This window comes from Bos taurus, chromosome 21 (assembly GCF_002263795.3).
Source record: "Bos taurus isolate L1 Dominette 01449 registration number 42190680 breed Hereford chromosome 21, ARS-UCD2.0, whole genome shotgun sequence".
Lineage (NCBI taxonomy): Eukaryota > Metazoa > Chordata > Mammalia > Artiodactyla > Bovidae > Bos > Bos taurus.
Genome location: NC_037348.1, coordinates 31,318,362 through 31,333,353, shown reverse-complemented (window position 1 = coordinate 31,333,353; position 14,992 = coordinate 31,318,362). Strand labels below are relative to the sequence as shown.

Sequence of the window (14,992 nt, the reverse complement as noted above, 5' to 3'; positions counted from 1 at the left end):
CAATTAATATTCTTTTAAAAACTACTTTCTCATAAATAGGTTAAATACACTTAATGTAGCAAGCCCATTTTCAAGGACAGAAGGGGCAGATTTTACCTTGAGTGGGGGCATGCCAAGAATGGGGCAGTGAGAACATCACTTGGGGTGTAGGCAAAAATGTTCTCATTGTCTGTAGGGAATTTATAATATACTCACTAAAATCCTGTCTGATTTTCATGACCAGCAGTTTTTATGTACCAGAAATGCTAAACAATGTCAATGATAAAATATTCTTCCTTGAAAAATTTCTTATGAACCTAGTTTCTAAACAAGTTCCATATTCACTATATATATATATATATATAAATTTATTTTATTTTTGACGGTGCTAGGTCTTTGTTGCTGCACACGGGCTTTCTCTAGTTTCAGCGTACCCTATAGCTGGGATGCTTTGGCTCCTCATCTCGGTGGCTTCTCTGGTTGTGGAGCATGGCTCTAGCGCCCACAAGCTTCAGTAGTCGCTGCACGCCGGCTTGGTAGTTGTGGAACACGGGCTTAGTTGCCTTGTGACATGTGGAATCTTCTGGATCTGGGTTGAAATCCCTGTTCCCTGCATTGACTGGCGGATTCTTAACTACCAGACCACCAGGGAAATGTTTATGGGGCTCTCCATGCAAGAATACTGGAGTGGTTTGCCATTTCCTCCTCTAGTAGACTGTGTTTTGTCAGAACTCTTCAGTATGACCTATTCATCTTGGGCGGCCCTGCATGGCATGGCTCATCGTGTCACTGAATTATGCAAGGCCCTTCACCATGACAAGGCTGTGATCTATGAAGGGGAAGAGAAACAAAAGGCAAGGGAGTAAGGGAAAGATATACCCAACTGAAGGCTTCCCTGGTAGCTCAGACGGTAAATAATCAACCTGCAATGCAGGAGACCCAGGTTCAATCCCTGGGTCAGGAAGATTCCCCTGGAGAAGGGAATGGCAACCCACTCCAGTATTCTTGCCTGGAGAATTCCATGGACAGAGGAGCCTGCTGAGCTACAGTCCATGGGGTTGCATAGAATTGGACACAACTGAGTGACTAACACAACAACTACATACCCAATGCAGACTTCCCGAGAATAGCAAGAAGAGAAAGAAGGCCTTCTTAAATGAGCAATTCAAATAGAGGAAAACAGTAGAATGGGAAAGGTTAAGATCTCTTCAAGAAAACTGGAGGTATCATGGACCATTTCATGCAAGAATGGGCATGATAAAGGATAGAAACTATAAAGACCTAACAGGAGCAGAAGACATTAAGAAGAGGTGGCAAGAATACACAGAAGATCTGTATAGAAAAGGTCTTAATGATTTGGATAACCACGTTGGCGTGGTCATTCACCTAGAGCCGGACATTCTGGAGCATGAAGTCAAGTGGACCTTAGGAAGCATTACTATGAACAAAGCTAATGGAGGTGATGGAATTCTAGCTGAGCTATTTCTGATCCTAAAAGATGATGCTATTAAAGAGTTGTACTGAATATGCCAGCAAATTTGGAAAACTCAGCCATGGCCACAGGACTGGAAAATGTTGATTTTCATTCCAATCCTAAAAAAAGTTCAAGTGAAAGTGTTAGTCATTCAGTCATGTCCGACTCTTTGTGACCGTATGGACTCTAGCCCTCCAGACTCTTCTGTCCATAGTATTCTCTGGGAAAGAATACTGGAGTGGGTATCCATTTCCTTCTCCAGGGGATCATCCCACCCTAGGGATCAAACCCAGGTCTCCCACACTGCAGGCAGATTTTTTACTGTCTGAGCCACCAGGGAAGTCCCAAACTACTAGACAATTGTGCTCATTTCACATGCTAGCAAGGTAGTGCTCAAAATCTTTTAAGCTAGGCTTCAGCAGTACGTGAACTGAGAACTTTCAGATGTACAAACTGGGTTTAGAAAAGGCAGAAGAACCAGAGATCAAATTGCCAATATTCATTGGACCATGAAGAAAGCAAGGGAATTCCATAAAAACGTCTACCCCATTAACTGTGCTAAAGCTTTTGACTGTGTGGATCACAACAAACTGGAAAATTCTTGAAGAGATAGGAGTACCAGACCACCTTAACCTGTCTCCTGAGAAACATGTATGAGGGTCAAGAAGCAACAGTCAGAACCAGACATGGAACAACAGACTGATTCAAAATCGAGAAAGGAGTACATCAAGGCTGTATATTGTCACCCTGCTTGTTTAACTTATATGCAGAGTATATCACTTGATATTCCAGGTTGAATGAATCACAAGCTGCAATCAAGACTGCAGGAAGAAATATCAACAACCTCAGATGATACTGCTCTAATGGCAGAAAGTGAAGAGGAGCTAAAGTGCCTCTTGATGAAGGTGAAAGAGGAGGGTGAAAAAGCTGGCTTGAAAGTCAACATTCAAAACACTTAAGATCATGGCATCTGGTCCCATCACTTCATGGCAAATAGATGGGGAAACAATGAAAAGAGTGACAGATTTTATTTTCTTGGGTTCCAGAATCACAGCAGATGGTGACTATAGCCATGAAATTAAAAGACGCTTGCTCCTTGGAAGGAAAGCTATGACAAACCTAGATAACGTGTTAAAAAGCAGAGACGTCACTTTGCTGACAAAGGTCCATACTATGTTTTTTCCAGTAGTCACATACAGATGTGAGAATTGGTCCATAAAGAAGGCTGAGTGCTGAAGAATTAATGCCTTATAGCACCACAGTTAGAAGGCATTAATTCTTCAGCACTCAGCCTTCTTTATGGTCCAGTTCTCACATCTGTATGTGACTACTGGAAAAAAGTATGGACCTTTGTCAGCAAAGTGATGTCTCAGCATATTCAAAAGCAGAGACGTTACTTTGCCAGCAAAGGTCCGTCTAGTCAAGGCTATGGTTTTTCCAGTGGTCATGTATGGATGTGAGAGCTGGACTGTGAAGAAAGCTGAGCGCCGAAGAATTGATGCTTTTGAACTGTGGTGTTGGAGAAGACTCTTGAGAGTCCCTTGCACTGCAAGGAGATCCAACCAGTCCATTCTGAAGGAGATCAGCCCTGGGATTTCTTTGGAAGGAATAATGCTAAAGCTGAAACTCCAGTACTTTGACCACCTCATGTGAAGAGTTGACTCATTGGAAAAAGACTCTGATGCTGGGAGGGATTGGGGGCAGGAGGAGAAGGGGATGAGAGAGGATGAGATGGCTGGATGGCATCACTGACTCTGGACGTGAGTCTGAGTGAACTCCGGGAGTTGGTGATGGACAGGGAGGCCTGGCGTGCTGCGATTCATGGGGTCACAAAGAGTTGGACACGACTGAGCGACTGAACTGAACTGAACTGTGGTGCTGGAGAAGACTCTTGAGAGTCCCTTGGATAGCAAGGAGACCAAACCAGTCAATCCTAAAGGAAATTAACTCTGAATATTCATTGGAAGGACTGAAGCTGAAGCTTCAGTACTTTGGCCACCTGATGTGAAGAGCCAACTCACTGGAAAAGACCCTGATACTAGGAAAGTTTGCGAGCACGAGAAGGAGGCAACAGAGAATGCCATGTTGGATGGTATCAATGGACATCAATTTGAGCAAACTCTGGAAGGTAGTGAAGGACAGGGAAGCCTGGCATGCTGCTGTTCATGGGGTTGCAAAAGTTGGACATGACTTAGGGACTGAAGAACAAACAACAACAGTGTAAGCTTCAAATTAGCACATTTTAATTATCGACCCTTTAATAAATATTATATTCTACAGAGACGTTAAATCAGAGAACTCCCAATTATATAGCTGGCCTTCAATAAATCTAGACTCAAGTCTACAGATATTTTTCCAAATAAATTCATAAAAATTCAGGGTAATGCAAGGCTTCAGGTGCAGTTATGTCTGTAACCCCTTTGGTCCATATCCCTGTATTTAAATAGTAGATTCTTATGCAGTGATAGTACAGAGACTGTAAGGTGAAGAAACAGCTTGATTACTTCAGCATTTTCATTCCATGTGATGACCTAAGAGTTTTCATTTGTGTTTAACATTTAAGAGTGAAACAAAGTATAAACTTTGAGGTATAATCTTTTTGGCTTGTAAGTACAAATTTTAGTTAATATGTGAAATTATCCTTTTGAATAATTGAATTAAAATATATTTAACTCTAAAATTTATTCTTTTTAAATTGTTTACTCCAAAACTGAAGGAATCAAGAGAATAGGAAATATAATGTTATTATTTAGTACTTCCACAAAACAATATATAGGTTTAAGTTTTTCCTTTTTTCAAAACATTAATTCCATTACTTTTTTCTTTTTTGTACTATAATATTTATTTTATATTGACATATAAGTGAATTTGAGTCAGAGAATTTTCACTGTCTGTTTCATTCCTGACTATTATTGTTTGTTTCATTTCATGGTCATTACTGAAAATAATTTTGTCACACAGAGAAGGGTATGTTTAGAACAAAGATCCCTCTGGATATTATATTCTGAGAATACCACTGGACTCAAATGATCACAAAATGAATGATGTTCAAATTAAGTGAGCTGTATTATGTGTTTAATATCTGGAATTTTGCATGTACTTCATGAGGAAACCATTTTGGGGGTACTGTTTATATGGCAAATGAAATACCAGTGGTGGTATATGTATTTTAAAACATAAAAATGATCTAATGTTCTACTTCTAGTATATTTAGGTTATTTTAAAATCTAGAAAATACATGTCCATGTGTTTATCAGTAGACTCCTAATGATTTCTGACATTTATTAAATGCTTGCAATGTGTCAGACATCATTCTGTGAGCTTTATTTGTATTTTTTATAATAGTCCTATTGGCAAAGTATAGTTGTTATCTCATTTTACAGATGAGAAAACTGAGACACAGTGAAATTTAGTAATTTGCTCAAGATCACCCAAATAGCAAGTGGAGGAACCCAAAATTCAAACCTGGACAGTCTGACTCAGAGACCTCTCATTCAACCCTGCTGCGTCACATGTATATTCAAAATTGTGCCTCAGTTAGTTTGAGGAATCATGATGTAGTGGGAAAAGCATTCTGGGTTCCAGGGTTTCACCTCCAGTTCATTATTTTTTTCTTTAATTTTATTTATTTTTGGCTGCGCTGGGTCTTCATTGCTACAAACAGGCTTTCTCTGTTTGCACTTCTCATTGTGGTGGCTTCTCCTGCTGCAGAGCACGGGGTTCTAGGATGCGGGCTCAGTTGTTGTGGCCCACGGTGGACTTAGTTGCTTCGTGGCATGTGAAATCTTCCCGGATCAGGATTGAACCCATGTCTGCTGCATTGGCATGCAGATTCTTAACACTGGGCCACCAGGGAAGTTCCCTCCAGTTCATTCTTTAACTTTGAAAAAGGCAATTAAATGAGTGTCTCTGATTTGGAGAGGATTGAACTTAATATATCTAGAAATTCTCGAAATTTCTTTCTAGCTCTAAGTTTTTGTGATTCTATGATTATTTTTATGTAAAGAAGAAAATTTGATTTTTCACTTATCCAACAGACTAAAAATGAACCAGAAAAAAAAAAACTAGCATGATTAAATTTGAAGGTAGATAAATTTTTGATATTTTGTTGCAAAATTAGCTATTATTAAGCCTTTCATGTTCATTATTTTTGTGACTACAGAAAGACCATAAACTTCTTTTTTTAATTGAAATATAGTTGATTCAGAAAATTGTGTTTTGTATATACAGCATAATGGGTTTTTTTTGCAAATTATATCCTGTTATAGATTATTATAAAATTATTAAAATATTCCATTGTTATTATATGCGTATTTTGATATTGGGTATAATTCTGTGTTATGTAGTAAATCCTTGTTTATCTATTTTATGTATAGTACTTTGTATCTGTTAATCTCATACTCTTAGTTTATTCCTTACCCTCTCCCTCTCCTCTTTGGTAACCATGAGTTTGTTTTCTATGTCTGTGAATTGTTTTCTGTTTTGTATACAGATTCATTTGTATTATTTTTCAGGTTCCCCATATAAGTGATACCATGTAGTATATGTCTTTCTCTGGCTTCTTTTACTAAGCATAATATTCTCGAGGTCCACACATGTTGCTGTGAATGGCAATATTCTGTTCTTCTATTTTTTTATGGCATTGTATACATGGCACACATATATATTCCACAACTTATCTGTCCATTCACCTGTTGATAGACATTTAGGTTGCTAACTGTGGAAAATTCTGAAAGAGATGGGCATACCAGACCACCTGACCTGCCTCTTGAGAAACCTGTATGCAGGTCAGGAAGCAACAGTTAGAACTGGCCATGGAACAACAGACTGGTTCCAAATAGGAAAAGGAGTACGTCAAGGCTGTATATTGTCACCCTGCTTATTTCACTTATATGCAGCGTACATCATGAGAAACGCTGGGCTGGAAGAAGCACAGGCTGGAATCAAGATTTCCAGGAGAAATATCAATCACCTCAGATATGCAGATGACACCACTCTTATGGCAGAAAGTGAAGAGGAACTAAAAAGCCTCTTGTTGAAAGTGAAAGTGGAGAGTGAAAGAGTTGGCTTAAAGCTCAGCATTCAGAAAATGAAGATCATGGCATCTGGTCCCATCACTTCATGGGAAATAGATGGGGAAACAGTGGAAACAGTGACTGACTTTGTTTTTTTTGGGGCTCCAAAATCATTGCAGATGGTGATTGCAGCCATGAAATTAAAAGACGCTTACTCCTTGGAAGGAAAGTTATGACCAACCTAGATAGCATATTCAAAAGCAGAGACATTACTTTGCCAACAAGGGTCCATCTAGTCAAGGCTATGGTTTTTCCAGTGGTCATGTATGGATGTGAGAGTTGGACTGTGAAGAAAGCTGAGCACTGACAAATTGATGCCTTTGAACTGTGGTGTTGGAGAAGACTCTTGAGAGTCCCTTGGACTGCAGGGATATCCAACCAGTCCATCCTAAGGGAGATCAGTCCTGGGTGTTCATTGGAAGGACTGATGCTAAAGCTGAAACTCCAATACTTTGTCCACCTGATGCGAAGAGTTGACTCATTGGAAAAGACCTTGATGCTGGGAGGGATTGGGGGCAGGAGGAGAAGGGGACGACAGAGGATGAGATGGCTGGATGGCATCACCGACTCGATGGACTTGAGTTTGAGTGAACTCCGGGAGTTGGTGATGGACAGGGAGGCCTGGCGTGCTGCAATTCATGGGGTCTCAGAGTTGGACATGAACTGAGCAACTGAACTGAATTGATACATGACACAGATATATATTCCACAACTTATTTGTCGATTCATCTGTTGATAGACATTTAGATTGCTTCCATGTCCTGGCTATTATAAATAGTGCATCTATGAGCATTGAGGTGCATGTATCTTTTCAAAGTAGAGTTTTTGGTTTTTGTTACTGGCCTCCCAGGTGGCCCTAGTGGTAAAGAATCCACCTGCCAATCCAGGAGAGACGTAAGAGATGCAGGTTTGATCCCTGGGTGGGGAAGATCCTCTGAAGGAGGGCATAACAATCCACTCAAGTATTCTTGCCTGGAGAATCCCATGGACAGAGGAGCCTGGCAGGCTGCAGTCCATGGGGTCACAAAGAGTTGAACATGACTGAGGGACTTTCACTTTCACTTTTTTTCATACCAAGGAGGGAATTGCCAAATCATATGGTTGATCTGTTTTCAGGGTTTTTTTTTAAGGAACCTCCATACTGTTTTCCATAGTGATTGTGCCAATTTACATTCCCTCCAGTATTGTATGAGTGTTTCCACTTCTCCACACCCTCTCTAGCATTTATTATTTGTGGACTTTTTGATGATAGCCATTCCACCATTGTGAGGTGATACCTTATTGTTGACGGAGAAGGCAATGGCAAGCCACTCCAGTTGTTGTTGACGGAGAAGGCAATGGCAAGCCACTCCATTGTTCTTGCCTGGAGAATCCCAGGGACGGCAGAGCCTGGTAGGCTGCAGTCCATGGGGTTGCTAGGAGTAGGATATGACTGAGCGACTTCGCTTTCACTTTTCACTTTCATGCATTGGAGAAGGAAATGGCAACCCACTCCAGTGTTCTTGCCTGGAGAATCCCAGGAACAGGGGAGCCTGGTGGGCTGCCATCTATGGGGTCGCACAGAGTTGGACACGACTGAAGTGACTTAGCAGCAGCAGCAGCAGCATGTGGGTCTAGAAATACCATAAAAGTTCTGAGGAATTAATTATGCATTCTGATAATTGGCTTGATATAAAATTTTATATATGCCACTTCTATATACTTAAGGTGTTCTGAGCCTTGATCTTCTTAGTACCATATAAAATAAAGCTCTTTGGAAAAAGGAACTTTTAAAGTGGAAGATAGATCATATTGTATACCACTTTTCCCCCCTCCTTTCTCATGAAGGTTACCACTTTATTAAAATGATCATCATTATTAACCCTCTATCCATAATATTGCATGTAAAATTTTTTCTAGGTGGAGACATAACGTAAAAAATAATTTTTATAGAGAAGGAAATAAAATTCCTTGAAAGAAAGTGAAAGTATTGGTTGCTCAGTGATGTCCGACTCTTTGTGACTCTATGGACTTTAGCCTACCAGGCTCCTCTGTCCATGGAATTCCCCAAGCAAGAATACTGGAGTGGATTGCCATTTCCTTCTCCAGGGGATTTTCCTGACCCAGGGATTGAACCTAGGTCTCTCACAATGTGGGCAGATTCTTTACCATCTGAGCCACCAGGGAAGCCTTGCCATCTTCTAAAGTCTCTGAAAGGGTTTTCTTTCTTCCACCCAATAATATTTTAATAAAATTCTGTGTCCTTCTTAATCCAACTTCTAGCCTTGTATTTAGAAGTATTAACAATAAATAGTTTTCCTGGGACTTAAAAAAGGGGAAGAAGGAGAAATTAAGCATATTAAAGTTTCTGTCTGGAGAAGGAAATGGCAACCCACTCCAGTGTTCTTGCTTGGAGAATCCCAGGGACGGGGGAGCCTGGTGGGCTACCGTCTATGGGGTCGCACAGAGTCGGACACGACTGAAGTGACTTAGCAGCAACAAAGTTTCTGTCACTTAATTATGAAGTTCTCTGAAGGTATACCTAAAGAAATGAAAGTTTATGAAATGTGTAAACAGATGCTATTTTCCTTCTCTCCATGTGTTACTAAAATTGCTATATAAAATATTTTGTTTTTATTTATAGCAGCTACAATTTCTATCAAAGCAGAAGAAATAGAGGTGAACTATAAAGCTAGTTTCCTCTCTACCCTGCAATCTGGAGAAAAACTTTCTCCCAAGGACAAAACAGGTAAGTGATTATTAATTCATTCTTTGTAATGTTTTGGGGCCAATATGTGGAGCCATAATTTGTCAACTATAGCCATAGATTATTGGTTTAGTTCAACTAAGAGACAATAGAAATAGATTCCATAATATGGAGGATTCTTTTACTTCTGATTTACAGAAGCTTAGAGCTCAATTCTAATGTTGGAAAAGCCTGTATGTATAGAACCATGTTCATGTATGTGTTAACTATTCATAAAACATTAAAAACAGCAAACTTGTATGCTGGTTAAGTCCAAGTGTAGTCTTAGTAATTTGAAAATAATATGAATATAGTTAAAGAAGGTTAAGAAGGTCTTGGAGAGCAAGAATCTGGAAAATAGTTCAAGTTGTTGAGTTTATAAGAGTGAAGGCTAAGGGATGATATTGCTTTTCAAGTAGATAAGAAGCTGAGAATGGTGCCTGTCTTTTTCCCATCTCCATAGAGGAAAAACAGCAGGAGAAATATAGATAAGAAAAGTTAAAGCTTTTGAAATTAAGGATGTTTAAGATTAGAATGATTGACCTTGGGAAGTTGTAGAATCCTTTTTCTGGAAGGTCTTCTAAGTAGTCTGATCATCTGCCAAGAACAGTTTATATATCCATCATAAGGCCTTTTAATTTTATGTTGTTATGGTTTTATTTTGACAAACATATGGTGATATGTGTCTAAGGCAGTAGCTGACATGATATATTTCTAATGACAGAATATATAAACTAGTAGAACTTGACTTTAGGAGTATTGTGGAAACTTACAGAGTTATTTTATGAGCACAGGTATAGTCATGTGTTTTATTCCGCTTGTTCCATTGTTGACCGTGTGATCATCATTAACATGTTTAAGTTTTCTGGTTCATATTATACTCTTCAAATACATGTGTTAATATTAGTAGAAATTGAATTGTGACTCTTAATGAATGACCTCTATCAAGTCTGGAGAGAAGGATGGGAGGATAAATTTAAAGAACAGTTTGTTCAGATAGGATTGTTGAGAACAGCTCTGTGAAATGTGAGACAAGGTGAAGATTTCAAAGGAGAGTGGACCACAGTGTGATAATCTGAAGTTGGCATTTGTTCCACATTTCTTCCTATTGATTCAGAGAAAGAGCAGAAGGTAAGGATTAAATAAGTTATATTGGAAACTTATAAGATACCTTGTGACCTTAGGGGGAACCAGATTTTTTTTTTTAAAGAGTAAATTGCAGAGAAGTGAAAAATAGTTTTGGATAAAAGAGTTTTTCCTCAAATAAACGGATCCGCTAGTAGTTGGAGGATAGGGCAAGATGATAAAGAATGACAGAAGTGGAAGAATTGGGTGTAAAATGAGCATGGCTGGGGGAGTTTGAGAGATGTGCCTGGAAGTCAGAAGCAAAAGGGAAAAAAGAATTGTGCTGTAGGAGGTGAATAAATAAAACAAAAGAAGTACTTGAGTAGTAAAGTAGACACAAGTTAAAGGAAAATCATGGCCATTAGGATAATAATTCTTTATGAGCAGGGATGTATTAAAGATGACCAGTTACTTATACTAAGGAAAATGGGAGGGGATGGTAATTACTCCAGGTCTGAGAATGGCACTTGCCTGTGAAAAATAACCAGGATGACTGACATCTTATTTCAGGAAAAGTTTTCTGGGATGGGTTCAAAGACTTAATTCTGTTTGGATATTGACTGTAGAGTTTCTAGGCTCTAGTGACATTGACATAGAAAACCTCTAGGAAGACCAGGATCAATATGGAGAGGTCAGCGGGTTGGAAGTGCTGTGATATTTATCTGCTTCACATCCCTGTGTAGAGCTGTAGCGTTTTGTAGGAGACATGCATAATTCAAGACTATTCCTGGCAGCAAAGAATGGAAAGTTTGCCATTGCCTTGTGGCGGTAGCTTAAAAGAGTTTGTAAATCACTCACCAGCCAGTTTTGAAACTGTGATTCTTAATGAATTATTAATTGGAGGGAATTTTGCATTATTTCATATTGTGCATATAAAGTGAATCTTAATTATCAAGTCATTTTACCTGTGCATAAAATGCAACCATGTACCATTAGATTTTCCAGCTAACACTTGTTGAGTGCTTCTTATATTTCAAGCACTTTATATGTAAAAATTAATTTTACATTCAGACAGCTCTTTGAAGTAGGCACTATTATTTTGTCCCCACTACCTCAAACCTCACTTATGGATGAGGAAACTTGGCACAAAGATTTTTGCTCATTTCTGTGGTAGAATGTTCTAATGTGGTAGAATGTTCTAATTAAGAGAACTAGGATTTGCACTCTGGCCTTCTCGCTGTGGACCCATGCTCATAACCCCTGTACCACATACCTTTTTATATAAATTTTTTAAAAATTTATTTTAATTGGAGGCTAATTACTTTACAATATTGTATTGGTTTTGCCATACATCAACATGAATCTGCCACAGGTGTACACGTGTTCCCAATCCTGAACCCCCCTCCCACCTCCCTCCCCATACCATCCCTCTGGGTCATCCCAGTGCACCGGCCCCAAGCATCCTGTATCCTGCATTGAACCTGGACTGGCGATTCGTTTCTTACATGATATTATACATGTTTCAATGCCATTCTCCCAAATCATCCCCTGCACAACAGAGTCCAAAAGACTGTTCTATACATATGTGTCTCTTTTGCTGTCTCACATACAGGGTTATCGTTACCATCTTTCTAAATTCCATATATATGTGTTAGTATACTGTATTGGTGTTTTTCTTTCTGGCTTACTTCACTCTGTATAATCGGCTCCAGTTTCATCCACCTCATTAGAACTGATTCAAATGTATTCTTCTTAATGGCTGAGTAATACTCCATTGTGTATATGTATCACAGCTTTCTTATCCATTCATCTGCTGATGGACATCTAGGTTGCTTCCGTGTCCTGGCTATTATAGACAGTGCTGCGATGAACATTGGGGTACACGTGTCTCTTTCAATTCTGGTTTTCCTCAGTGTGTATGCCCAGCAGTGGGATTGCTGGATCATAAGGCACTTCTATTTCCAGTTTTTTAAGGAATCTCCACACTGTTCTCCATAGTGGCTGTACTAGTTTGCATTCCCACCAACAGTGTAAGAGGGTTCCTTTTCTCCACATCCTCTCCAGCATTTATTGCTTTCTAACACCATACACAAAAATAAACTCAAAATGGATTAAAGATCTAAACATAAGACCAGAAACTACAAAACTTTTAGAGGAGAACATAGGCAAAACACTCTCCGACATAAATCACAGCAGGATCCTCTATGACCCACCTTCCAGAATGGTGGAAATGAAAGCAAAAATAAACAAATGGGACCTAATTAAAATTAAAAGCTTCTGCACAACAAAGGAAACTATAAGCAAGGTGTAAAGATAGCCTTCAGAATGGGAGAAAATAATAGCAAATGAAGCAACTGACAAACAACTAATCTCAAAAATATACAAGCAACTCCTACAGCTCAATTCCAGAAAAATAAACGACCCAATCAAAAAATGGGCCAAAGAACTAAATAGACATTTCTCCAAAGAAGACATACAGATGGCTAACAAACATATGAAAAGATGCTCAACATCACTTATTATCAGAGAAATGCAAATCAAAACCACAATGAGGTACCATTTCATGCCAGTCAGAATGGCTGCGATCCAAAAGTCTGTATAAAATTTTTTAGTTGAAAGTGGAAATCGCTTAGTCATGTCCAACTCTTTGTGTCTCTGTGGACTATACAGTCCATGGATTTCTCTAGGCCAGAACACTGGAGTGGGTAGCCTTTCCCTTCTTCCCAACCCAGTGATCTAACCCAGGTCTCCTGCATTGCAGGCAGATTCTTTACCAACTGTGCTATCAGAGAAGCACAGTTTGAAAGTTACTTGGAAACTATTTTGCTTTGAACATTGTGGCAAGTATATTTATAGGTGGCACAATTTACATCAAAGAAAGTGGCTTTTGTGAGCTGCTACATGGAATGAAAATTGATTTATTGTTTCTGCCAATACACTCAGTGCTACTGTTATTCAGAAGACCGGATTGGATGGTATAACCTTAGTGAGTTTACCAGGGTCTAACTCTCAGTATTGTGGTCTTAAGAAAGCCGGTCTGAACAGTAAGTGTCCCAGAGAGGATTAAATTAGTCTGACGACCTCATCAGCTTAAGATGTGGAGCCAGAATGCAAATTAATTTAAATATAATGAGATGAAACTATTATAAAAACCAGTTGTAACAGTATGACCAGTGTATTTTCTTTCAGGTGGTGCATTGAGATGGGAAACCAAATTACAAAAGGTTTCCTGGTAAACAACAGGCATCATGAATGTTTTGAATATTTCTTGTTGTTTTTTTTTTTCATAATATTTATCTATTTAAAAAATTCCTCAAGAATTTCATCAATAATAGCTGCTATTGGCATGTACTGTCAGTCCTTAACTTATAAATAGCCTCCAGCCCTGTGCCCTCCACCAGGGGCTCTGCTGCCATAGAAACAGTTGTTAATAAACATGGGTATTTTAGAGAATCTGTGGGTTCAGAATTGAAGAAAGGGAAGAGTCTGTTGAAAGCAGTTACTAAAGGTGTTAATTTCAGGGACAGACTCCTAAATAGGCTGCATTTGCCTGAGTAGAGCTCTCTTGACCAAAAATGTATTTCTATAGCACTGCCTGAGGGGCTTCCCCTCACTTCTGTTGTTCAGATTTCACCAAATAGAGATTGCTTTTTATTTTTCAAACATTTTCTTGAAACTATAAATGTCTGTGTGTGGTAGATATTCTTAGTGACCTCCCTTCTATCCATTCCCTATTGCTTACCTTCACTTTGTTAGGGGCAGCAGTGTTCCCTGCTGCTGCTGCTGCTAAGTCGCTTCAGTCGTGTCTGACTCTGTGCGACCCCATAGATGGCAGCCCACCAGGCTCCGTCATCCCTGGGATTCTCCAGGCAAGAACACTGGAGTGGGTTGCCATTGCCTTCTCCAAGGCATGAAAGTGAAAGTGAAGTCGCTCAGTTGTGTCCGACTCTTCACAACTCCGTGGACTGCAGCCCACCAGGCTCGTCTGCCCATGAGATTTTCCAGGCAAGAGTACTGGAGTGGGGTGCCACTGCCTTCTCTGAGCAGTGTTCCCAGCTCCTAGCAAAAAACCTTGAATAGTTGAAGCCAGTCATGACAATCCTATTCTCCTTTGCCAGTGATCGTAAAGGGAAGACTGCTGAGCTCAGGGATTGCCTTTGCTTTCCTGATAAAGAGAACAGAGGTGGCTGGTGCTCTCTTCTTTCCCCCTCCTTTGTGCCTTAAATGCAGACATGAAGCCTGGAGATACAGCAGCCATTTTGTAACCATGGGGTGACAGGTATGAGAGTGAAAAGATGATTTTAACAAGCTGAGGACCATGGAGAAGAAGGTTTGACAGAGTCTGGGACATTGTTGAACAGCTCTTCCAGTCTTGGACTGCCTACCTCCAGACTTATGGAGAAAATTAAGGAGAGGAAAGTTGTAACCCTTGTTACATGGTCATAGAGCATTTGATTAACCTACACCTGCCGTCCCATGGAAGGCTGACTGTGCAAACTGAGACTGCATGTTAGGAGAAATGAAAGGAAAAATTGGAATAATGTGCATATTGGTGACTTCTTGTGGCTTTTCAGTAGGGTCCCACACAAGGGAGTGAACTCAAATTAGTGCTGCTCAGCATGAAAGCAGAGAGGCTAGAAGAATACAGCTTTGCTATGGAACTAACCTGCCTTT

The 14,992-nt window shown here is 39.6% G+C and overlaps 1 protein-coding gene across 6 annotated transcripts in view; it reads left to right on the top strand.

Moving 5' to 3' along the window:
- Window positions 1–14,992, top strand: part of NRG4 (neuregulin 4) — a 118,173-nt gene that overhangs the window by 4,038 nt on the left and 99,143 nt on the right. For all 6 annotated transcript variants that reach the window (XR_009492155.1, XR_009492154.1, XR_009492152.1 and 3 more), the window contains one exon: window positions 9,152–9,256. The gene's annotated coding sequence lies outside the window, so the exon portion shown is untranslated. The remainder of the gene's footprint in view (window positions 1–9,151; window positions 9,257–14,992) is intronic.